This window comes from Oryx dammah, unplaced genomic scaffold, assembly GCF_014754425.2.
Source record: "Oryx dammah isolate SB20612 unplaced genomic scaffold, SCBI_Odam_1.1 HiC_scaffold_23, whole genome shotgun sequence".
Taxonomy (NCBI): Eukaryota; Metazoa; Chordata; class Mammalia; order Artiodactyla; family Bovidae; genus Oryx; species Oryx dammah.
Window position 1 is genome coordinate 92,518,829 of NW_024070207.1, and position 26,193 is coordinate 92,545,021.

The window sequence follows — 26,193 nt, forward strand, 5'->3', positions numbered from 1 at the left end:
GATTCTCCAGGCAAGAAAACTGTACTGGTTGCCATTTCCTTCTCCAGGGAATCTTCCTAACCCAGGGATCAAACCGGGTCTTCTGCATTGCAGGCAGATTCTTTACCATCTGAGCCACTTGGGGAGTTCCCATTGCTAAGCTGGGGTCAGGAAAAAAAAACAGGTCCAGTTGCCATTTCCTGTTGGTGGGGGGAAATCAGACACCCTGCAGCTACATGATTCTTCTAATTCTAGGGTCCCAAAACAGTTTGCCTTTCACTTACCACCTTTTAGACTTTTCCTTTGGTTGCCTTTTATGTTCTTTCCAGGATTTGTAATTATACTTAGCTAAGAGAAGTGTGTCTACACTATCCTGTCTGGACCAGAAGTCTGAAATGTCCTTTAGAGGATGTATTTCAGCTCAGCTACGGCTTAGTTTCACCTTTGGCCATGTATAAAGAGAAAGGAGAGGTGATTTTCACCCAAGATTGTTCCTCTGTTACCTTAAATGTTGTTCTCAGAACATTACTCATAGAAGTTAGGAAGAAGGCAATTTCTCTCATAGACTCCAAAAATGTTACAAAGTCAGAGGAATCTTAGAGATCATGTAGGCCAATGGGTTTTAAGCATTCCTATTCATAGAACACTTTCTTCTTCAAATGAACTCCAATAAAGAAGGTCAATAGTTAGACATCAGTGAAGCTGTCTGGGGACAGTCCACTTTTTATTCCTCTTTCCCTCCATCAAAAGATTCAGAATCTAGAGGATTGTAGGAGCACAGTTTCAAAAGACTAATCTAGTCCAATCCCTTCCTTTTACAAATGAAGATTCTGAGGATCAGAGAAGGTATATAATCTACCTAAAGTAACAAATTAGTGGCAGAACTGGTATCAAAATCTATCTCTCTCAAGCCAGCAGGTATAATCCTAGATATTTACCAAAAGAGATAAAAATATATGTCTACGCAAAGACATGCACATCAATGTTTATAGTGGCTTTATTCAAAACAGCCAAAAGTCAGAGACAACCTATAGGTACATCAACAAGCGAGTGGATGAACAAACTGAGGTATAGCCATACAATGGAATACCATTCAGCAATAGAAAGACATGTACTCTCAAAAACATTATTTGTATGGGACTTCCCTGGCAGTCCAGTAGTTAGGACTCTGCACTTGCATTGCAGTGAGCATGAGTTCAATCCCTGGTCAAGGGGACTAAGGTCCCACAAGCTTCATAGTATGGCCAAAAAAAATAAATAAATAAAAAGCTTTATTTGTAGCTAGATAAGCCAGGCACAAAAATAATCTATATTGTATTATTCTATTTACATAAGGATCTTAAACTGACCTTGACAATTACATATTTCTTCTTTGGGACTTCGCTGCAACCCTCCCTTCCTAAACTGTTTCACTTTCACAATTATTTTACTGTCATGGAAGGTGACCTCAGGGTCCCAACTTACACTGTGCTCTACTCCTAGTTTCCACATCTGTAAAATGGAGCAGCTATATAGATAGCTCCTAACGCTCTCTCCTGAAATAAAATTGTAAGATTGTAGTGCATGGGAGGGGAGCTGATAAATGTCCAGGAACTTGAATAGAAATATTAATATAATACAGGAATAGGACTGAAGGCACTGGAGCCCACCTAAAGGACATCACGGTGGACTCTATAAGGGTGAAGCTCTGAGGACTCATGGGCCCTACCACCATCTAAGGATAAAGGCAGCCCAAGAGGGTGGCAGAGGATGAGATGGTTAGACAGATAGCATCACTGAGTCACTGGACATGAATCTGATCAAACTGCAGGAGATAGTGAAGGACAGGGAAGCCTGGCATGCTGCAGTCCATGGGGTCACAAAGAGCTGGACACAACTAAGTGACTAAACAACAATAACTACAAGTTTCCTTCTCTACTTACTATCAGCAAGGTGCTCTATATCCCTGTTCTAGCCACCAGATCCAATCTAGTAAGGGATTGGATCAGAGCCCAGATATGAGCTGAGGTCAAAAATATATGAGCTGAGCAAGAAATTCAGGACAATATCAGGAGGAGATCCTCCTGGGAAAACAATCCTTCAAATCCTTTCTCTGTCTACCTAATTTCTGTTCTGGAACTTGAACAAGAATGAGGCAGGCTCCTGTACTCATTTGCAGCCCTAAGCCATGTAGGACTATTCTCCAGTTTACCCACAGAGCCCCCAACTCATCCCTCAGCCCAGAGAACTCAGTCCTCAGCAGAATATGTTGCTAAGGGGGAAAATTCCTCTGTGCCCTCAGTCTCCAATTACTTCTGGTAATGGGTATTTATTGTATCCTCTCCCTGGGAGCCTTACAAATCTGGCTAGCTGGCCTGGAGAACCTACAATTAGAGGTCAAATTTTTCCTCCAGCAAGCACAGAAAAATAGGAGAAGAGTGGAAGGATGAACTGAGGGCTGGCCAATTGATGCAACTCTAGAAACCTTCTGCTGACTTTAAAAGACAAGTAAGGCTTCCCTCTTATTTCCATCCTTCATTCCTCTTGGAGAGATGTATCAAAATCAAGGCTTTTTACTCTACCCAAAAGGATGAGGACTAATCTGCTTGGTCAAATTGCAAGACTCAGTGAATCATGTTTTCTAAATGGTGGAATCAGTGTGTATTAAAAGATCTCCTATAACTTACACCATTCAGGAGACGGGGCAGATCACGATCAACTCCACTGGGAGGGCGGTAGAGGAGGGGGAGCAGGCCACCAAGTTCTCTCTCCTGCCTACAGCAGAGAGTTAGGAGTGAGAAGGCTCATTTTCTGCAATTTCTCTGCCTTTACTCCAGGCCAAGAACATCATCTCTCACTGAACTCTAGAGTGTACCCATAAGTGGGTTATGGGGGAGCCAGGAAGCGTTCTGTTGATGGGCGGGGCTGTGTTCCCTCCCTGCCCTTTGACCTGAGGCCAAACTATGGTGGAGGTCATGAAGATAATGGCGCCCTCCTTCAAAAAGTCCCATGCACGCACTGCTACATTCGGTGCCCCCTACCCTGCAGCAGGCCACCACCGACCCACTCTCTGCTGGAGACTCCTGGACACTCATGGGCAAGTCTGGGTCAGTCTCTTGTGGGGTCACTGCTCCTTTCTCCTGGGTCCTGGTGCACACAATCTTTTGTTTGTGCCCTCCAAGAGTCTGTTTCCCCAGTCCTGTGTAAGTTCCGGCACCTCTACGGTGGGGTTAATGGCGACCTCGTCCAAGAGGGCTTATGTCATACCCAGGCCTGCTGCACCCAGAGCCCCTGCCCCTGCGGCAGTCCACTGCTGGCCCGTACCTCTGCAGGAGACACTCAAACACAGTTCTGTCTCAGTCGCTGTGGGGTCACTGGGTCCTGGTGAGGAGGTGGGAGAAGAAGAGGATGACAGAGGATGAGATGGTTGGATGGCATCAGTGACTCAATGGACATGAGTTTGAGTAAACTCCAGGAGTTGGTGATGGACAGGGAAGCCTGGCGTGCTGCCGTCCATGGGGTCACAAAGAGTTGGACAAGACTGAATGATTGAACTGAACTGAACTGAGGAAGCATTCAGAAGAGGAAGCACAGAGACCAGAATGATGTTTAAAATAAATTGTATCATGTCTGGTCCATGCCAACCTATAAGGTCAACACTGCTGGCTTCCTAATCTACTCAGATTGTTAATAATTTGGGATTTTATCCTGTTCAGCTTCTCCTTCAGTCACAAGCCACAGACATCAACCCTGGCTAACTCGAAGCAAAATGACTTTGCAGAATTGAAGGAAAGGCTGAACAAGTAGGCCTGAGGAATAGCACGAGATTCAGTGGCTCTGGGAATCTCAGTCATAAACTTCTAGAAAAATCTCTCTACATAAGGACATGCTGGGAAGTCACATCGTCACTTCTTCCACATTCTGTTGGTCGCAGTAAGTCACAAGACCAGGCAGAATTCAAGGGAGAGAAAATCAACTTGACTTCTTGGTAGGAGGAGGGGCAAAGTCATATCGCAAAAGGGCACATGGCCGGGAGGAATTGTGATGGCCATTTTTGGTAGCAACCAACCATTGAAGATTACAACCTATAATGAAAGGTGAGAGTCTTCACCATTCAACACAGCATCTTCTAGAAATGCTGTAGTTTATGTGCCACATTTTATAAAGGATTATTGGTAAGCAGGAAAATGACAAGAATATTAAGTGCTCAAGAAACATAGGAAAGAATGCTCAATGTCAACAGTAATGACAGCTGAAAGTATGAGAGAATTTTTCATCTGCCAAAGTGGCAAGCACTTAAAAAATTATAAACCCTGAATGTAAAGGGTACATATAGCATAAACATCTATGATTTCAGCTATGTGAAGGAACCTCAAAGGCTAGAGTCAACCGGTAGAAATTTGAAAGTATACTTAGGCCCAAATTTGAATACCACATGACAAGAATGCAAAATTGAATCACTAGAACTAGAAACGGAGCCCCAGAGAGCCCCTAGAAGACAAATCTCAATTCAACTTTGCTATTTTATGCTACTTCTGCATGTCAGTCTATTTATATGCTGAAAGGAAATCTGCCCAAATATCAGGAATACTTGAATAGTGGGTGATTTACACCATCTTCAAACATTTTTGTATTTTTCTTGAATAGTGGGTGATTTACACCATCTTCAAACATTTTTATATTTTTCCCATCCTTTGTCTCCAAATATTTTACTTTCATATTCAGCTAAAAAGAGTAAAGACTAGGCCTAGGACTTAACACGATATTTCAATTAGGGCTTCTTTCATTTTTCTTGAATAAAACAAGCACATCTCCCATCAAGGTCTTTGCACTTGTGGTTCCCTCTGCCTGAAGTCTTCCTCCCCTAGAGATCCATGTCTCTTGTTCTTTACTGCTATCAGATCTTTGCCCAAGTCACTTTTTCAATGAAGCCACCCCTTTTCACCCTATTTAAAATTGCAAATAACCCCTTGCACTTTAGCACTACCTTCCCCCTTCCCTTTTTATTTTTTTCCAAAACTCTCATCTCTTTCTAACAGTTCGTGTATTTCTTCATGTATTGTCTCCTCCCAACCCCCCTTCCCCATAGAATTTGAGCTACAAAGGGGCAAAGAGGTTGAATCCTCAGAGCCTAGAACAAGGCCTGGCAAATAGTATTAAAGGTTTTCAGTAAATCTTGTTGTAGAAATAAATGAGCTTTGGGCTTTCCTAGTGGCTCAGTGATAAAGAATCCATCTGCCAATGCAAGAGACATGAGTTCGACCCCTGATCCGGGAAGATCCCACATGCTGTGAAGCAACCAAGCCTGTGCACCACAATTACTGAGCCCGAGCTCTAGAGCCCAGGAACCACAACTACTGACACCGGTGTCCCTAGTGCCCATGCCCCACAACAAGAGAAACCACTGCAATGGGAAGCCCTTGCACCTCAACTAGAAAGTAGCTCCTGCTCACCACAACTAGAGAAAAGTCGGCACAGAAACAAAGACCCAGCACAGTCATCAATAAATAAACAAATACAATTCTTTTTTAAAAAAAGAAAAAAAATGGGATTCAGTCCAGGGCAGGGCCCAGAGAGTCTATGGCCACGTGAGACATACATTCTACATTTATCTTCATTCAGCCTCCAACCACATCAGCTTCCTTAACAGTCACACTGTACAGCTGCCTCTTATTAAATTTGTTGTCAGGGAAACTCCCTGACCTTTTGCACAGGAACTACTCTCGTATCCTATCCTAGTATAAATCATGACTCTATATTTATTTTTTATTACATTTTAAGTTCAAATCCCCAAATTTATCTTGCAAGTGTTGGCCATCCTTCCAGACTGTCAAACTTTTTGTGGAATTTTGATTCTAATATCTCTTAGATCAGCTATACCTCCCAGTTTTGTGTTTTTAGACTTGATGAATGTCTTAAACATCTTTACTAGGTTTTGGTGGCACAAGGCCTAATGAACAAATGGAAAACATTGAATAAATGGCAACTTCTACCAGATAATTTTTTGATCCTCGCTTAATCCTCTCAATGACATTATTAAGTGGATGTTGTCTCCAATTTACAAGTGCAACAACTGAGGTTCAGATAAACAGTCAATGTGCTCAAGACCTCACCTGTAGTAAGACACAGGGTCTCTTGGGTCCTACTTGGGTCACCAAAACCCATACGCTGTTGCAATATATAGGGTGTACCACATCTTTATCCAGAAGGAGGTTGCTGGCTACGATCCTAATTGAAGTTACAAGTCCTGCACTTAGAGCAATACTTCTGGGCCACTGGGTAAATTTCACTGTGCATCAGAGTCACTTGGGAAGCTTTAAAACAAATGCCCAAGTTCCACTTCCCAGAATTTCTGACTTAACGGGTACATAGTAAGGCGACCTATTTTACAAAATTTCCCCAAGTGATTCTAATGTGCATATAAGTTGAAATCCACTGCATATAGACAGATAAGCAGAAGGAATGCAAAACTGCCACTATCCAACTATTTACAAATGAGAGAAACACTACATTTATAGACCCTCTCGGTCTGTCTGTCTGTTTAGTCGCTCTGTCGTGTCTGACTCTTTGAGACCATGTCCATGGGATTGTTCACGCAAGAATACTAGAGAGGGTTGCCATTTCCTCCTCCAGGGGATCTTACCGACCCAAGGATGGAACCCTTGTCTCTTACTTCCCCTGTACTGGCAAGCAGATTCTTTATACACTGAGCCATCAGGGAAGCCAGATGCTCTGGAAAAAAAAAAAAGCCATATATTACATATGCAGATACAAGCAAAACAAAAAACTCTTTTATTGTCCTTGTCTTGACTCCATGCAGGTTTCCACCACCACCCCTCAGAGTAGTCTCTACTCCTCTCTTTCTCTCCCTGACATACACATAGACACAGCAGGACCTTCTTGTTATCCTGTGGGGATAAGTCCTGGGCCAACTCTTTTGATGCCCTTGAAGACCTTCCTTGGGGAAAACCTTAATACCATTTGGTTTTCTTTTGAGATTGAACAAAACATACTATGCTTTTGTGTCTAAGTTATGCAGGAGAATCAAACATTTACACCAATGGGTGTTAAATGAACAGATCTATTTCTCCATTATTTTTGTGCTTTTGCTTTTCTATACAAATCTGTTTTATTCCTCACATGCTTAAACCTGCATGTGTGCCCAGTCACTCAGTCATGTCCAACTCTTTGTGGCCACACAGATTGTAGCCCACCAGGCTCCTCCTCCTCTGGATTTCCCAGGCAAAAACACTGGAGTGGGTTGCCATTTCCTTCTCCAGGGGATCTTCTTGACCCAGGGACTGAACTCACGTCTCCTGCATTGCAAGCAGATTCTTTACCACTGAGCCACCTGGAAATAAAATACATAAATATGTTCAAATTCAAAAGATTTAAGCATGGCTTCCTAGGTGGCACAGTGGTAAAGAATCCACCTGCCAATGTAGGAGACACAGGAGATGCGGGTTCAATTCCTGGGTCAGGAAGATCTCCTGGAGTAAGAAATAGCAACCTACTCCAATAATGGCACCCACTCCAGTACTCTTGCCTGGAAAATCCCATGGACAGAGGAGCCTGGTGGGCTGCAGTCCATGGGGTCACTAAGAGTCGGACACGACTGAGCAACTTCATTTTCGCTTTTCACTTTCATGCATTGGAGAAGGAAATGGAAACCCACTCCAGTGTTCTTGCCTGGAGAATCCCAGGGACAAAGAAGCCTAGTGGGCTGCCGTCTATGGGGTCGCACAGAGTTGGACACGACTGAAGTGACTTAGCAGCAGCAGCAGCCAATATTCTTACCTAGGAAATACCATGGACAGAGGAGCCTGGCAGGCTACAGTCCATGAGGTCACAAAGAGTCAGTCATGACTTAGTGACTAAACAACAACAACAAATATATTTTACCACTCTTACTTTATTTTATCCCTTAACTATTTCTCTAGGCCACACTTCTCACTCCATTTTATACTGTGACCCTCAGAGTCAAAAATCTAAAAGAGCAAGGTAGAGAAACTTAAATTTTTGCAAACATTGAACTGACCCAGTTGTGAAATAATAACACAGAGAACAATTACCAATCCCACATTAGTGGGAACGTGTTTCCCAGAGGTTGTTTCATTTTGTTCCTTCACTCTCATGAAGCATCAAATCCCCAACCAGGTGACTTTAAAATGATCAATCTAAAGCTACAATAAACATGTTCTGAGGTGAGCAAATAAAGGCCTTCATAGAATGCAAAGAAACTACAGTGAACATCAATCAAAATCTTCTAAATAGTAGCATCTTTAATACATCTTTCTTTTTGAGGATATCAAACTCTAATACTCTGTAATGTTGAGACTTCAGTCATACATTTTTATGTCGTGGGGACTGAAGAATGTAGATGGTGTCTCACTTCACTCTTCTGTCAGTACAAAGCAGTTAGACCAAATACCATCTGATGGAAAGGAGATAGGTAGTATTAGGTTGGCCAAAAATCTGTTTGGGTTTTTCTGTAAGATGATGCTGAAAAACCCAAACAAACTTTTTGGCCAACCCAACACTTCAGTGTCTTTTTCTTAGACTTTCTTGCCTCTCCATTGAGGATCAGGCACAATCCTTGATGGATTTTCTGTTCAAAAATGTGTTTTGTGGGGGGGACTCCCCTTTTTTCAAATCTTGCTCCTCATCACAGCCCCTCTAGCAGACAAACACACAGCATCCCCCCATTCTCTAGTTGGTCCTTTGTCAAAGTCCACCTCTCCCAGCTTAACAAACCTTTCATTCAATCCCCTTTCAAGGAGCTGTCATTGATACCCACTAAGTGCAGAGTACCAGAGTAGGTATAAGACATAGGTAATAAAGCAGACCCCTGGCCCTTTACATAACTGTTGTAAGGATTTGAGATAAGTATGTTGTCTCTGGGCTTTCCTACTGGCTCAGATGGTAAAGAGTCTACCTGCAGTGCAAGAGACCCAGGTTCGACCCCTAGGTTGGGAAGATCCCCTGGAGAAGGTATTCTTGTCTGGAAAATCTCATGGACAGAGGAGCCTGGCAGGCTACTGTCCACAGTGTCTCCACTTGCCAAATACTTGCCCAAGGTCACACACATACACATACACCCACACAGATTCACACACACACACACACACACACACACACACGAGTCACCGGTGGTGTTTGGAGCCCCTTCAAGTCCCCAGTCCATCCCATAATGATTGGCAGTCCAATATGAGTCCACACACAACCCTAGTGATACTCCCACAACTATCCAAATATATTACAGGGCTGTTCATTGCTGTATGATTTGAACTTGAAGAAAAGGAGGAAATAACCTAAGTAACCATCAAGAAGGGACCAGATTAAATAAATTATAGTATATTCATACCTATAATACTATGTCATCATTAACAAGAATAAAATGTGTAAAGATGAGCTGATAAAGAATAATCTTCATGACACCTTATTAAGAGAAAAACCAAGGTATGGAATAATATGATCCTATTAGTTTTGTTTTCTTTTTTTTTTCAAAGAAGGTATAGAGAGAAATACATTTAGAGGTGCGTGCTTGTGTCTAAAGTCACTTCAGTCATGTCTGACTCTTTACAACTTTGTGGACTGTAGCCTACCAAGCTCCTCTGTCCATGGAATTCTCCAGGCAAGAATACTGGAGTGGGTTGCCATGCCCTCCTCCAGAGGATCTTCCCAATCCAGGGATCAAGCCCGTGTCTCTTGTATCTCCTACATTGGCAGGCGGGTTCTTTACCGCTAGTGCCACCTGGGAAGCCCTACGTCTATAGGTGCATCAAAAAATTTTAGAAGGATTCAAAAAATGGCTAACAGGATTATTTTGGAAGGGTAGGGTGGGGGCGTGGTTAGAGAAAAAAAACTAGTCTACACAGCAGCTTTCATTTTATAAAGTCATATTCTGCTTGACATATTTATTGTATGAATGTATTAGTTTTATGCTAAAAAAGGAAAAGTTTTAAAAAATCTCTATGGTTCTGCTCCAGTATTCTGGCTTCGAAAATTCCATGGACAGAGGAGCCTGGCAGGTTACATACAGTCCATGGGATCACAAAGAGTCAGACATGACTGAGCACACACACACACACACACACACGGTTCTATAACGTCCTCCAGACTGAAAACACACCATCAAATCCAAAAGCATAAATTAAGGAGATAGATGTGCCTCTTGCCCAAGTCGATCACCGACTTTGTATTCCCTATGCTATTAGGTGATTGTTTTCCTCTAGAGGAGCTTTATTTTATTTTAAATTAGATATAAGTGAGTTATAGTCATAGGGCTATTGTATTGATACCCAATGCGGGAGCTGAATGCCTGTTGGCAAAGACAGCCTCATTGATGGGTATGGCAAGCAGATTTCTTTTAAGATGTCTGAATAGTAGGACCTACAACATAACAACCACATTATTAAGAGTAAGATCTAATTTAGGGTAATAACTCTCAAAAGCTCATCTTTGGGGGTGTCTAACGTGTGTCCTGCAGCGTCCTAGAGGTTTCTGTCAGCATTATCTCATTTATTCTCACAACTTCCTTGCAAGGCAGGTATTATTAAAGCTATTTTCTAGATGAAGCTAACTTTTACCTTCTTAGCTAGAGAAGACCTTCAAATAGTTTTCTCAAATGTTTTCACTTGCAAGTTACTAAAAACACAATTAGAAGGCATGCTTCATTCTCATGACAGTGTTGAGGACTTGGCACATCCCTAAGGCCCCAAGCCTTCAGACATACCTACTTGTCCAGGAGGTCCTCCTTCCAAAAATCCACTTCCAGGGGCCCTGGAAATTACACAGAGCATTTAAGTAGATGACTAAACCCCTCTTTCCCTCAGTTTCTTCATCTCTAAAACATGTACAGAAACATCAGCTGAGAGAATTCAGAAATCATTCAGATTAGTTGCCCAGTCATGTCCAACTCTTTGTGACCCCATGGACTGCAGCATGCCAGGCCTCCCTGTCCATCACCAGTTCCAGGAGTTTACTCAAACTCATGTCCATTGAGTCGGTGATGCCATCCAACCATCTCATCCTCTGTCATCCCCTTCTCCTCCTGCCCTCAATCTTTCCCAGCATCGGGGTTTTTTCCAATGAGTCAGCTCTTTGCATCAGATGGCCAAAGTATTGGAGTTTCAGCTTCAACATCAGTCCTTCCAATGAACATTCAGGACTGATTTCCTTTAGGATGGACTGGTTGGATCTCTTTGCAGTCCAAGGGACTCCGAAGAGTCTTCTCTAATACCACAGTTCAAAAGCATCAATTCTTAGGAGCTCAGTTTTATTTAAAGTCCAACTCTCACATTCATACATGACTACTGGAAAAACCATAGCCTTGACTAGATGGACCTTTGTTGGCAAAGTAATGTCTCTGCTTTTTAACATGCTGTCTATGTTGGTTATAACTTTTCTTTCAAGGAGTAAGCGTCTTTTTATTTCATGGCTGCAGTCACCATCTGCAGTGATTTTGGAGCCCAAGAAAATAAAGTCTGCCACTCTTTCCACTGTTTCCATCAGAAGGCAGACAGACTGAAAACCACACTCACAGAAAACTAACCAATCTAATCAAATGGACCACATCCTTGTCTAATTCAGTGAAACTATGAGCCATACCATAGGGTAGGGCCACCCAAGATGGACAGGTCATGGTGCAGAGGTCTGACAGAATGTGGTCCACTGGAGAAGGGAATGACAAACCACTTCAGTGTTCCTGCCTTGAGAACCCCATGAACAGTATGAAAATGCAAAAAGATAGGACACTGAAAGATGAACTCCCCAGGTCGAGTCCGATTCTTTGCGACCCCATGGACTGTAGCCCACCAGGCTCCTCTGCCCATGGAATTCTCCAGGCAAGGAGACTGGAGTGGGGTGCCATTTCTTCCTCCAGGGGATCTCCCTGACCCAGGGATTGAACCCATGTCTCCTGCATCTCTTGCATTGGCAGGTGGATGCTTTACCACTAGTGCCACCTGGGAAGCCCAGTCATTAGGAGTTGGTATTCAGTCACTAAGTTGTGTCTGATTCTTTGTGACCTCATGGACTGCAGCAAGCCAGGCTTCACTCTCTCCCGGAGTTTGCTCCAACTCATGTCCATTGAGTCAATGATTCCATCCCACCATCTCATCCTCTGTCACCCACTTCTCCTCCTGCCCTCAATCTTTCCCAGCATCAGGGTCATTAGGAGAGATGGGACTAAAAGCTGGTTCTCCAGCCATCAGAGCTCTTTCTACCATCCAGTTATTGTTCGCAGAACAGAGCTAGCTAGACTCATAAGCTAAATAGGCAAGTCACAATTTCCATGACGATTGAAACTGTCTCCTGAGGAAGTACCTCACACCAGTAGCACTAAAAAAGTCTGAAATCCCAGTAGGCATGCATCCTTTTGGGTTAAAGTTTTAGTCTCAAAATTCTCTGTTAATGTGAGAATATCCCTAAAAGAAATGGCGTCATGGCCACAACAAGTCATTAACTTTTGAAAAAATTGGGAAATAGATACCGGCTTGGGAATTCAACCTGAGCTCATATCCAGTCTCTGCCACTTTCCAGATAGGCAAATTTGGAAACAATATTGAATCACTCCAAGCCTCAGTTGTCACACTTGTAAGATGAGTCTAATTACATTCATTTCAACAGGGTGGGGTTAGGAAGGTTGAATGGGTCAGGTATGTACTGTGTCTAGCTAATTAGCACCCAATAGATGATGTTGCCATTACTATTATTATTGATATCCTCTTTCAATTTGTTTTCTAAAAATAAAACAGAGTGCATGAAAGATGCTGAGGGACTAGGTTTGATGGGGGTAAAGAGGATTAAGAATATCAGAATATACCAAAACACCAACCACAGAACCCAGCCCAAGAATCTATTAAAAGAGAATTTTGCAAAGAAGGTACAAACATGACTCTCTTACAAATACAAAATGAACACATGTCTAAGATTTTATTTAACTCATTAATTAATGAGGGAACCAGTAAGACATTACAACCCGTTCCAAGGAGAATTCAAAGCACCACACATATATAGGCAGATAAGGAACGTCGAAATGAAATTACAAATATATGCAAAATGAGGAAAAAATCAATTGCACTCCACTAGACACAACTAATTTGCATTTCTATGGGAAAAGTAATTTGCATTATTATCAGTTTTCAACAACTTACACAGTTGTAAGAAAGCTCCAAGACAATGAATGGTGGAGATAACCATGAAAGGTACACTAGACAAGACACAGTAACTATTTTTTTTATTTCAGTGACTTCCACAATTTTTCCTGATAAGCCCTACAGAGTGGTCTGGGCCCACAGCTGTTCCCTGAGGTCAGGGCCTTGGGAAAGGAGGGCAGAAGAGAGGGGACTTGGAGAGGACCTGGAGAGAGACTATGAAAGAGCACAGGCTTTCCCTCCCTGTGAAGCATAAAGACAACCTGTAATCTAAGACCATCCCTACTGGAGGCCTGCTTGCTTTGCCCTTAATAAAAGACAAGCAGTGTGCGACAGAGACTCTTAATTATCTCTTGATTATCCATTCTCCTCTTCTTTCTGAGTGACAAAATCCTCCATTTTTAGCTGGGCACTGGGTCATCCAGAATAAAGACATTCCCCAACCTCATTGATGTGACCACATGACCATGTCTTTCAGTCAATGGGATATAAGCCGAAGAGTCCTGAGAAAGTTCCAGAATTGTTCCTTACAGGGAAAAGACATGCTTTCTTTGACCCTTCCACTCTTCTGCCAGCTGAAAGGTGGATGTGATGACTGGGGCTTGAGCAGCCACCTTGATGAAGACCACCTGTTGAGCACAGCTGCGTATCAAGCTTCCAGGAGCTCATGACTGTGATAACTTTGTAAAACTGCCTCCTACATAAGAGAGAAATAGACCTTGAAGTTTTGTCTTTTTACTCTGATCTTTTTTACCCTCTGTAATTTTGGGTATTCTGCCATAAGCAACTGAAGCTAATCCTGACTAATGGGAGGAGGAGCCCTGAGGAAAGTTTGGGGGGGGGGTTGTTTTCCTGGGGAAATTCAATTTCAATTTCAATTGGCAGTGGTTGCTCTGAAAAATACCCCTAGGAGTAGGAAATGGTAACCCACTGTAGTATTTTTGCCTGGAAAATCCCATAGACAAAAGAACCTGGTGGGCTACAGTCCGTAGGGTTGCAAAGAGCTGGACATGATTGAGCCACTGAGCATACGTAGATACTCTGAAAAATACATTTCTATTTATAGCTAAACTTCAACTCAATCTCACACTTTTGTTACTACCTTCTGTTACACACAGGTACACAATTTCTTAGTGACAGAGTAGTCTTTGCATGTGACCATAAGGGGCATTTGGCGACTCCACCTAAAACATACAGTAGCAGTTAACAGTAGCTGTGGTGAGGGAAGTTCAAGGCGGCTCACAGTGTTGGCCCCATGTGTGCATGCATGCAAAGTCGCTTCAGTCCTGTCCAACTCTTTGCAACTCTATGAACTGTAGTCCACCAGGCTCCTCTGTCCATGAGATTCTCCAGGTAAGAATACCGGAGTGGGTTGCCATGCCCTTCTACAGGGGGTCTTCCCAACCCAGGATCAAATCCATGTCTCTTATATCTCCTACGTTGGCAGGCAGGTTCTTTACCACTAGCGCCACCTGAGAAGCCCTAAGTGCCAGTGCCCTACCTCCAGCTCAGGAGGCTTCAGTAGGTTTTGAGCAGGAAAGAAGCCCAGTGAAACCGGGGCTGTGGAAAGATGACCAAAAGGAAATCCCACATGCTGGAAGGGAAAATTTCAGTCTGTTCCTGATTATCTGCATTTTTATAGCCTGAATAATCCCTGACCATGTTCAAAAGAAAACTCAGTGGGGTCCAGCTCTGGGACATGTTCATTCTTGAAGCAGCTGCAGATTTACCTTGATGATTATCTTTTCCTGGAGCTAATATTAGAATCCGTTGGCATTCCCCAAGCACATGCTACCTAACTGCAGGCAAAGCAACCTGAAGAAGCCATACTGGGATTACAATTTTGTTGCACATAATCAACAAACTGAATTAATCCACCCACTGATAATCAAATCAACTGAAATATATAATTTTCAGACTCTGCCAGTCTTTCATATTTCTATTTCCTGTGAGATAGGAGAAAACTAGCCTCCAGATTCTTTTATGCTTTCTTTTTACACCACTCAAAATTCCATCCACTTTTTCAAATGTGTTCTGCAAACTCCATAGTCTCACTTTCATCAATGTGAAAATTATGGCATTATCTTTCAAGCTCCATTAACAATCCGTATTTTGAGAAATTGTTTGAAGATCTTTCCCAAGGAGAAAGATAATATTTTACACAAAGAAGCCTAACACTTCTGCAGACATGGCAGCCCTGGGAATCACATTTCCATTTGACTGATGCTGGAAGGCTCAGGTTGTGGACTTCCACAGAGATATGATTAAAACATTGAAAAATAAAACTATACACTGTTTCATTCTTTTACCTCTTATAATTCAAAATATTGCTTTCTATATGTTTTCTGCCTTTTTTTTAGAACAGAAAGAAAATCTGTCATTTCTGTCTGCAGTGCTCTGAAAATCTTTTTTATTCTTACTTTTAAAAATCCCATGGAGGGATGAATAGGCAAAGCACAGAAGATTTTTAGAGTGGTGAAAATATTCAGTATGATACTAAAGTGGTGGATACATGTCATTATACATTTGTCAAAATCTATAAAATGTACAACACCAAGGGGAAAAACCCTAGTGTAAAACATGGACACTGGATGATGATGTGTCAATGTAAGTTCATTGATTGTAACAAATGTAGCACTCTGCTGGGAGGTGTTGGCAATGGAGGAAGTTAAGTAAGTGTGAGGTCAGGGGGATACAGAAATCTCTTACTTTCCCTCAATTTTGCTGTGAACCTAAAATTGCTCTAAAAAATAAAGTATTTTAAAAAAAACATGCACAGGACAGGGGGTCAACTCAACCCACATTGTCACCATAAGAGGGCATCTGGGCCCAAGGTTTGTGCTAAATTCCATGCCTAATCTCTTCACAGCCATCGGAAGGTTAGGAAGTGAGGCCCCAAGAAGCTGCCCACCTTTCTAAATGTGACTGCCCTCTTGTCCATAACGCACTTTCACTAGTCAGGTACAAAGACAAGTTTCTCTGCAAACCACTGGAAGCAGTCTCATTCAATGACAAACAAAAATATCCACCTTATTGAAGACAGTAATCTTCACCTCTTAACCTTATCATCCAGGATTTGGACAGTTGTTTTCTTTCAATTTCCCTAAAAGGCTTATTCTTCATTTCTATGTATCTTCTTTTCTGGACTTGATCTTTGGGGTCAGAAAATAAAGAGATGGTTTAGGGCTGCTGCAGTTACCATTGGGTTCCCACTGTATTCATATAACAGGAAGCCTTAAATCAGAGGCCCTCAAAGAATGAGGTCCAAATCTGCAACATCAGCATCACCTTACTGGAATCCCTGGGTTGGGAAGAGCCCTTGGAGAAGGGAACAGCTATCCACTCCAGTATTCTGGCCTGGAGAATCCCATGGATAGAGGAGCCTGGTGGGCTACAGTCCATGGGGTCAACCAAGAGCTGGACACAACTGAGTAACACTTTCACACTACACTGGAAATGCAAGTTCTCTAGCCCCATCCCTGACCTATAGAGTCAGAGGTTGAGAGGGTTGTTTGGTGGGATTAGAGCCAAGACTTCTAGGTGATTCTGAAGCACACTCAAGTGTGCAAACACTGCCCTAAAGCAAGGGCTATTACTGGGATCACCTGGGGACCTTTCCCATGCCAAGTCTCCACACCCAGAGTCTAAGATTTACTAGGTCTGGCAGGGAGTCAGAATGGATAGTTATAAAAAGCCCCCAGGTGGGCCTCGTAATCCTCACACACTGCTCACAGGTGCATCCATTTCATGCAGAACATCTCCAGACAGACTAGGAGCCAAAGGAGTCTGGAGGAGTCTGGGGGTCAGCACAGCACACATGCTGCTGATGGGTGGCCTTCCAGGAACTACCTACCCTGGGAGGACAGCCTCTTCGGAGTCTGCAAGGCCCCACAGACAAAAGCATCAGAAATAAGGGAAGAGATCAAACCCTGAGGTTTTGGAGTGGAAACACTGACTCCAAGACCCTAGACTACCAGAGAACTAACCCTAGGGAGTGTCAGCTAGTGAGAACTCACACAAAATGAAGCCAGTTGAATACAAGACCTAACATCACCCAACCACCAGTAGCAACCCTGTGAAGGATACCTCATCTAAACAACAAACAGAACAAAAATACAAACCCAATCATCAGAAGGCAGGATTACCACCTCACTCAGCCTTGCCCATCAAGGAAAAACAAACAAACAAAAATTCAGCACAAATCTCACCCTATACGAAGCTTACACAAACCACTGGACCAACCTTAGGAGGGCAGAATCAAAAGGAAGAAAGAATTCAACCTTCTTCAAGGATAGAATTCAACTTTCATTGAAGCCTGGGAAAAGGAGACCTCAAATACAATAAGTTAAAAAAAAATGATGAAAAGGCAAAGAAATACTACACAATGAAGGAACAAACTAGAAACACAGAAGTCCAAATAAATGAAGAGGAAATAGGCAAACTACCTGAAAAAGAATTCAGAATAATGATAGTAAAGATAATAAAAAACCTTGAAAACAAAATGGAGAAAATGAAAGAATCAATTAACAAAGACCTAGAAGAATTAAAGAATAAACATACAGAGACAACACAATTACTGAAATTAAAAATACTCTAGAAGGAAACAATAGCAGAATATCTGAAACAGAAGAACGAATCAGTGAGCTGGAAGATAAAATGGTGGAAATAACTTCTGAAGAGCAGAATAAAGTAAAAAGAATGAAAAGAGCTGAGGATAGTCTCAGAGACCTCTGGGACAATATGAAATTCACCAGCATTCGAATTATAGGGGTCCCAGAAGAAGAAGAGAAAAAGAAAGGGTATGAGAAAATTTTTTAAGAATTTATAGTTGAAAATTTCCCCCCAATGGAAAAGAAAATAGTCAATCATGTCCAAGAGGCACAAAGAGTCCCATACAGGATGAATCCAAGGAGAAACTTGCCAAGACACATACTAATCAAACTAACAAAGACTAAACACAAAGAATATTAAAAGCAGCAAGGGAGAAGCAACAAGTAACATACAAGGGAAACCCCATACGCTTAACAGATGATCTTTCAGCAGAAACTCTGCAGGCCAGAAGGGAATGGCAGGATATATTTAAAGTACTGAAAGGGAAAAATCTACAACCAAGATTACTGTACCCGGCAAAGATCTTATTCAAAATTGATTTTTGAGAAATCAAAAGTTCTTCAGGCAAGCAAAAGTTAAGAGAATTTAGTACCACCAAACCAGCTTGCACTATTGGTGGGAATATAAATTGATACAGCCATTATTGAAGACAGTATGGAGATTCCTTAAAAAACTAGGAATAAAACCACCATATGACCCAGCAATCCCATTCCTAGGCATTTATCCTGAGGGAACCAAAATTGAAAAAGACACATGTATCCCATTGTTCACTACAGCACTATTTCCAATAGCTAGAACATGGAAGCAACCTAGATGTCCATTGACAGATGAATGCATAAAGAAGTTGTGGTACATATACACAATGGAGTATTACTCAGCCATAAAAAGGAACACATTTGAGTCAATTCTAATGAGGTGGATGAACCTAGAACCTATTATACAGAGTGAAGTAAGTCATAAAGAGAAAGATAAATATCATATTCTAACACATATATACAGAATCTAGAAAAATGGTACTGAAGAATTTATTTACAGGGCAACAATGGAGAAACAGACATAGAGAATAGACTTATGGACATGAGGAGAGGGGAGGAGAGGGTGAGATGTATGGAAAGAGTAACATGGAAACTTACATTACCATATGTAAAATTGATAACCAATGAGAATTTGTTGTATGGCTCAGGAAACTCAACAGGGGCTCTGTATCAACCTAGAGGGGTGGATATGGAAGGAGATGGGAGGGAGGTTCAAAAGGGAGGGGATATATGTATACCTATGGCTGATTCATGTTGAGGTTTCACAGAAAACAACAAAATTCTGTAAAACAATTTCCCTTTGATAAAAAATTAATAAAGCTACAAAAAAAAATAGCTCCCAGGTGATTCTCAGTCACAGTCCTAAATGAGAAGTACTGTTTAATCAGCCAATATAGCTTCAAACATTGCATTTGGCCAACTACCTTATTTGCACAATATTTTATTTCAAAGAAAGGATTTCGAGGTGGGGTGTTGGTGGTGGGTAGGCAGGCAGAGCAACAGAGATTGACCTTGTTTCTAGTTATAATAGCCAATACATTTTAGAAGCCTAATTTGAAATCTTCTCAGAGCCAAGAGATAACTCCATAAATAACCAAAGATCAAGGTCATTTAAAACCAAAACTCCCTCATCTTCTCTTGACATACAGCCCTCCCTTAATGCATTTCCATCTTTAAATGTTTTTATTTGGGGTAGCAGGAAAGCTGAGAAAAGAAACTGACATTTATGTGCCAGGTACTTTATATTGAACAGTTCAAATGTAGTCATCAAGACTCCTCAAAGGAGCCAGGCCGTCTCACAGAAAAAGAAATTTAGTCTCAGTTATTAAGAAATGTGCCCAGCTTCCAATAACTACTAATTGGCTAAGATGTTATTGAAACCTAAATCCATCTGGTACCATCTCTTCTCCACACTATCCACTTGAGTTTTGCAAAAGTTGAAGTCTTTTCCAAGTAGCAGTGTGTTTTCCATGCCAAAATCTGCCTCAGTTTACAGCAAATTTACTTTCAAAATGATAAGGTTTGGAAAAGTTAAAAACTCAGACCAGAGGGAGAAATGAAAGCCATCTGAACTTGTTCAGCCTGGAAGAAAGATTTAAGGTTGAGAGCACTTTAATCAGAGTTGTTTCAGTTTTGAAGGATAATTCTACTTTGTAAGATGGAAAGTAGAATCATCCATTCTCTATCCTCACTGGGAAATGAAAAAGAAGTACTGGCCTAGCATTGCCCTGTGTGTGTTTTTAGGTCCCAAATAGGCATAATTGATAAATGCCCTGTGAAGTCCTTCCTGTTGGAACCACCTCATTTGTGGAAAAAAGTGCGGCTACAATACTTTTAGAAAAGGATTATTTTTTTTAAATCTCTGTTTCAGCTAGCACAATGCCCAAGATAAAGTCAGTGTTTTCAATATGTACAGTGAATAAATACAGGTGAATTTATGAATAGTTGTTAAATAGAAGAAAGAACATCTAAGATATCCTTTGAGAAGCTGAGAGGTCAACAGATTAATTGATGAACAGGTAGGTATTCCTCCATTGGAAGTGGGCTGAAATAGGCTTTCCACCATGGTAGGGGCTGAGACGCACACCCACTGCTCTAAGTCAATATTGGCACTACAACTGTACACCCATTTCACTTCACCTCTTTCACAGTTAGCTATTGCTTACTTTCTGGAAGTTTATGAAGTAACCACATTAACAGGAAAGCATCCAGACACTGCAGTGAATGGTACCCACTGCAAAAATACTGATCACAACATTCAACAAAGAACTCATTCTTTCCCTTCTCATAAATCAACATGCTTGATCCCCATCCACTGAAAAATCTAAAATACAGAATGAACTAAGAGAAGCCTTGAATTCCTGAAGACTCTGCTAGTCCAGCAGGAGTTGCTTTCTCACGCAGATGATGTGCTGGTCTTTTCAAAGGGGTTTCATAAGTACCTCCCTTTACCACCCCTCCCCATGCATGCACCATAATAAGCTATCCAGGAAGTCCCAGGCAGAAGGAAACTGTAAACCCCAGCAGAATGCATATGCTAATTTCAATTGCCTGTCCTTGGTAGGTCATTTGCCAATTGCAACAGAGAATTACTAACAGATGACCTTCCTTTTGGAGCGGGGGGATCTTACCCAGAGAAAAACAGAGTAAACATGAAGCATATGTGTGGCAGATACTCACATATGAAGATCCTGCAAGAGGCAGAATGAAAATTCTTTGGTAACTTGAAGGAGGGGGCAATACTGGACACTGATTCAGTGGGAACAAAGATCAACACCCTCTAAGAGGCATAACTTGGGCCATGTCTAGGTGCTGTACACAGTCTTTCTGATGGTTGTAGGCCACCTGAATGGTCCTCACCTGGAAGTATGGTTATAAATACAGGCTCATTCCCTCAAACTTCCTGAATCAGGATGCTTAAGGGCAGCGTCTGGGAGTGAGCATTTCTAACAAGCACCCAGGTACTTCTTTCCATAGCACACCAAGACTGAGAATGACTCCTGGCCAAAACTGAAGAACTTCCATTCCAGCTGACCAACGGAGCTCCATTGCTATGGCAACGTGCTTGACAGCCATTTAAATGCAATGTGCTCTAATGTGACCACCGGATGGGAAGCACACTACTCCTCAGAGGTGTCAAAGTAGTCACAGTTGAAATAATCAAGCAGTGCTCCAGTCGCTATGGGGGAGCTTCACTCAGCACTGCAAAGTGATTTGCTGAGTACGTGCCTGCGTGCATGCTCAATCGCTCAGTTGTGTCTGACTCTTTGTGACCCCATGGACTGTAGCCTGCCAGACTCCAGGCAATAATACTGGAGTACAGAAAACACAAAACTAAGAGCTTTTAAGAGATCAGAACAACACAGAAAACAAGAATTTTGCCATTGAAGAATTTAAATCAGATGGTCAGTTTGGATCTATTGGGGGGAAAATGAATAGGAAATTCATAATATTCGTTCTACTAATATCCTGAGATCTGTAAGCAAGTAAAAGTAGGAAGAAAACGCTACAATTAAAACCATTTTCAAAAAGCTAAGTTGTGGAGTTTTTCCCTCCTGTGCTTGTAAGATTTGCCAGAATACAGCCTATTTTTAAAGACTCTGGAAACCTACTTAAAGTGGTTTCCAGAGGATGTGGCCACAAATGGTGCCCATGCTACATCAGATACTGAATAACGTACGTGTGGATCTGGGCAACTATAAGGGAAAAATTTTCATCATGAAAGAGCAAATAAAACTGGTGTGTGTGAGGTAACAGTTTTAGCATCCACATTAGTCCCAGATGTTTTTCCAAAGGGACTGAGTTTTATTTGAAAGCTGAGACAGACCAAGGTTTCTATTCCCTCTCACCATGCACTTAATACAGAAAAGTTAAGCCAATTAAATAACACGTGGATTAATTAATATTTCCAGTTTATCAGTGAAAGGCAAACTCTCTTTTGCAACACTATGGAGCCTCAATCATTTTCAGTAAATTCAGGTATTTTCAGGGGCAAAAAAATACAATGACTAGATGGAAATAAAGAATAAATGTATCTCCCTTAGGTGGTGCCCCAAATCGGAAAAGAGATGAGAAAATCTGTATCACAAATTGACAGCTTTCAAAACAAGAATGAGTCTTAGGTTCTTGAATCTCCCAAGCTGGTAAGGTTAGGTAGACAAAAGAGGGAAGGGTGGCTATAATTACACAGAAAGAGACTCTCAGAAATCATAGCATCATCCAGTGTTCCCTTTTACAGTCTGTTCAATGCTTTCCAAAACATAGGCACCCAGCTCCCTTTCCAACCTTCCCTAACACCTGATGAACTGGCCTCCTCCATATCCATCCAGTTTACACTCTACATTGCTACCTGCAACCCTTTGCTCATACAGTCGCCACTTTGCCTCTTTCTGCACACCTAACATTTTCTCTCTTTTTCATCCCATACTTTGAGAATGGACCAAGTCCATCTCTTCTGTCCTCCAGTTTCTAAGCTCTCTACCCTCCCTTTCACTGTCACCACAAACACACACCCCCACCCACCCAGCCCAGGCAGTTACTGTTACTACTTGTAACTGACCCCACTCCCCAATCACATGTTGAAGTCTTAATATCTCCAATATCTCAGAACGTTATCTTATTTGGAAACACAAGTAGTTGCAGATATAATTAGTTAAGATGATATCATTAGGGTGGGTTAGAATCCAGTATCACTGGTATCCTTATAAAGAGAATACCATGCAAAGAAAAGACACAGGTATAGAGGGAGAAAGGGCTTCCAAGGTGGCGCTAGTGGTAAAGAATCCACCTGCCAGTTCCGAAGACATAAGAAACATCTGGTCAATCCAGGGGTCAGAAAGATCCCCTGCAGGAGGGCAAGGAAATACACTCCAGTATTCTTGCCTGGAGAATCCCATGGACAGAGTGAGTCTGGAAGGCTAGAGTCCATAGGGTCACAAAGAGTTGGACATGACTGAAGCAACTTCAGTTCAGTGCAGTTCAGTCTCTCAGTCATGTCCAACTCTTTGCAACCCCATGGATTGCAGCATGCCAGGCTTCCCTGCCATCACCAACTCCTGGAGCTTACTTAAACTCATGTCCATTGAGTTGGTCATGCCATTCAACCATCTCATCCTCTGTCATCCCCTTCTCCTCCTGCCTTCAATCTTTCCCACCATCAGGGTCTTTTTAAATGAGTCAGTTCTTCACATCAGGTGGCCAAAGTATTGGAGTTTCAGCTTCAGCATCAGTCCTTCGAATAAATATTCAAGACTGATTTCCTTTAGGATGGACTGGTTGGATCTCCTTGCAGTCCAAGGGACTCTCAAGAGTCTTCTCTAACACCACAGTTCAGAAGCATCAATTCTTAGGAGCTCAGTTTTATTTAAAGTCCAACTCTCACATCCATACTTGACTACTGGAAAAAGTTTGACTAGATGGACCTTTGTCGGCAAAGTAATGTCTCTGCTTTTCAATATGCTGTCTAGGTTGGTCATAACTTTGCTTCCAAGGAGCAAGCGTTTTTCAATTTCATGGCTGCAATCACCATCTGCAGTGCTTTTGGAGCCCCAAAATATAAAGTCTGTTACTGTTTCCCCATCTATTTTCCATGAAGTGACGGGACCAGATGCCATGATCTTAGGTTTCTGAATGTTGGGTTTTAAGCCAACTTTTTCACTCTCCTCTTTCACTTTCATCAAAAGGCTCTTTAGTTATTCTCCACTTTCTGCCGTAAGTCTGGTGTCATCTGCATATCTTAGGTTACTGATATTTCTCCCAGCAATCTTGATTCCAGCTTGCGCTGGTTCCTCTGCCTTTTCTAAATCCAGCTTGAACATCTGGAAGTTCACGGTGAACATACTGTTGAAGCCTGACTTGGAGAATTTTGAGCATTACTTTACTAGTGTGTGAGATGAGTAAAATCATGCAGTAGTTTGAGCATTCTTTGGCATTGTCTTTCTTTGGGATTGGAATGAAAAAAGACCTTTTTCCAGTCCTATGGCCACTGCTGAGTTTTCCAAATTTGCTGGCATATTGAGTGCAGCACTTTCACAGCATCGTCTTTTAGGATTTGAAATATCTCAACTGGGATTCCATCATCTCCACTAGCTTTGTTCATAGTGATGCTTCCTGAGGCCCACTTGACTTCGCATTCTAGGATGTCTGGCTCTATGTGAGTGATCACACCATCATGATTATCTGGGCCGTGAAGATCTCTTTTGTATAGTTCTTCTGTGTATTCTTGCCACCTCTTCTTAATATCTTCTGCTTCTGTTAGGTCCATATCATTTCTGTCCTTTATCGAGTCCATCTTTGCATGAAATGTTCCCTTGGTAGCTCTAATTTTCTTGAAGAGATCTCTAGTCCTTCCCATTCTATTGTTTTCCTATATTTCTTTGCATTGATTACTGAGGAAGTCTTTCTTATCTCTCCTTGCTATTCTTTGGAATTCTGCATTCAAATGGGTATATCTTTCCTTTCCTCCTTTGCCTTTTGTGTCTTTTCTTTTCTCAGCTGTTTGTAAGGCCTCCTCAGAAAAACATTTTGCCTGTTTGCATTTCTTTTTCTTAGGAATTGTCTTGATCAATGCCTCCTGTGTCACGAACCTCTGTCCATAGTTCTTCAGGCATTCTATCAGATCTAATCCCTTGACTCTATTTCTCACTTCCACTGTATAATCATAAGGGATTCAATTTAGGTCATACCTGAATGCTCGCTGGTTTACCCAACTCTCTTCAATGTAAGTCTGAATTTGGCAATAAGGAGTTCATGATCTGAGCCACAGTCAGCTCCTGGTCTTGTTTTTGCTGACTGTATAGAGCTCCTCCATCTTTGGCTGCAAAGAATATAATCAATCTGATTTTGGTATTGACCATCTGGTGATGTCCATGTATAGAGTCTTCTCTTGTGTTGTTGGAAGAGAGTGTTTGCTATGACCTGTGCATTCTCTTGAAAAACTCTGTTAGCCTTTGCCCTGCTTCATTTTGTACTCCAAGGCCAAATTTGCCTATTACTCCAGGCATTTCTTAACTTTCTACTTTTACATTCCAGTCCCCTATAATGAAAAGGACATCTTTTGGGGGTGTTAGTTCTAGAAGGTCTTGTAGGTCTTCATAGAACCATTTGACTTCAGCTTCTTCAGCATTACTGGTTGGGGCATAGACTTGGATTACTCTGACATAAAATGGTTTGCCTTGGAAACGAACAGAGATCATTTTGTCATTTTTGAGATTGTCTTGAAGTACTGCATTTCAGACACTTTGGTTGACTGTGATGGCTACTCCATTTCTTCTAAGGGATTCCTACCCATAGTAGTAGATATAATGGTCATCTGAGTTAAATTCATCCAGTCCAGTCCATTTTAGTTCACTGATTCCTAAAATGTTGATGTTTACTCTTGCCATCCCCTTTTTGACCACTTCCAATTTGCCTTGATTCGTGGACCTAACATTCCAGGTTTCTATGCAATATTGCTTTTTACAGCATTGGACTTGACTTCCATTACCAGTCACATCCACAACTGGGTGTTGTTTTTGCTCTGGCTTCATCTCTTTATTCTTTCTGGAGTTATTTCTCCACTTATCTCCAGTAGCATATTGGGCACCTACTGACCTGGGGAGTTCATCTTTCAGTGTCCTAGCTTTTTGCTTTTTCATACTGTTCATGGGGTTCTCAAGGCAGGAATCCTGAAGTGGTTTGCCATTCCCTTCTCCAGTGACCACGTTTTGTCAGACTTCTCCACCATGACCTGTCTGTCTTGGGTGGCCCTACATGGATTGGCTCATAGTTTCATTGACAGGAGAAGTTTCATCGATCTCATCAAAAAATATACCCCATGTCCAAGGGCAAAGGAGAAGCCCCAGAAATATGGTAGGAGGGGTGAAATCATGTTTAGAATCAAACCCCATACCTGCCAGAGATGCTCAGTGGGCTCAAACAAACCTTGTGGGCAC